The sequence below is a fragment of the Malaya genurostris genome, chromosome 2 (assembly GCF_030247185.1).
Source record: "Malaya genurostris strain Urasoe2022 chromosome 2, Malgen_1.1, whole genome shotgun sequence".
NCBI lineage: Eukaryota > Metazoa > Arthropoda > Insecta > Diptera > Culicidae > Malaya > Malaya genurostris.
This window is the reverse complement of record NC_080571.1, coordinates 140044483-140045200: the sequence shown is the minus strand read 5'-3', so window position 1 is coordinate 140045200 and position 718 is coordinate 140044483.

Genomic DNA, 718 nt, shown 5'->3' with positions numbered 1-718 from the left:
AATTTCGATTCTATTGGTAGTTAGATTATATAAATCCTTTCACAGATCACTGAGCTATGAGCTTTCAAAATACGAGCAAGGCAAACGCGCCTTATGGATTATCCTCTTTGATACTCGTTTATACCAAACATTTCAGAAAAGTTGAATTTTGAATTATTTGAGATTATGTCACAGAACTGAAAATTTTATCATAAAATTGTGATCATATTTCCGATGGCATGTATCAAAAATTATGTTGATTCGGTAGATACAACAATAAATATTCACGATCAAAAACTTATCAATCTCTCAGAGGGTAAATTTAGAAAAGGCTCGTGCCATGTGAGTGGACCAACCATGGTGCGGTAATGGCATAATGGCTATAAGAGCGAGTCCAACCATGATGTTGTACACTACGGTTTGGCTGGACAGGTACGAACAGAGAGGCATAATGGCAATATGAGCGAGTCCAACCATGATGTTGTACACTACGGTTTGGCTGGACAGGTACGAACAGAGAGGCATAATGGCTATATGAGCGAGTCCAACCATGATTTTGTACACTACGGTTTGGCTGGACAGGTACGAACAGTGAGGCATAATGGCTATATGAGCGAGTCCAACCATGATGTGGTGCACTATGGTTTGGTCGGAGGAGGTACAAGTAAATGGTCGATCGGTTGGTTAAACAGACGGAAGCGTGTTCTGTCGCTCTGTCGAACCGACTCCGACTAATGCG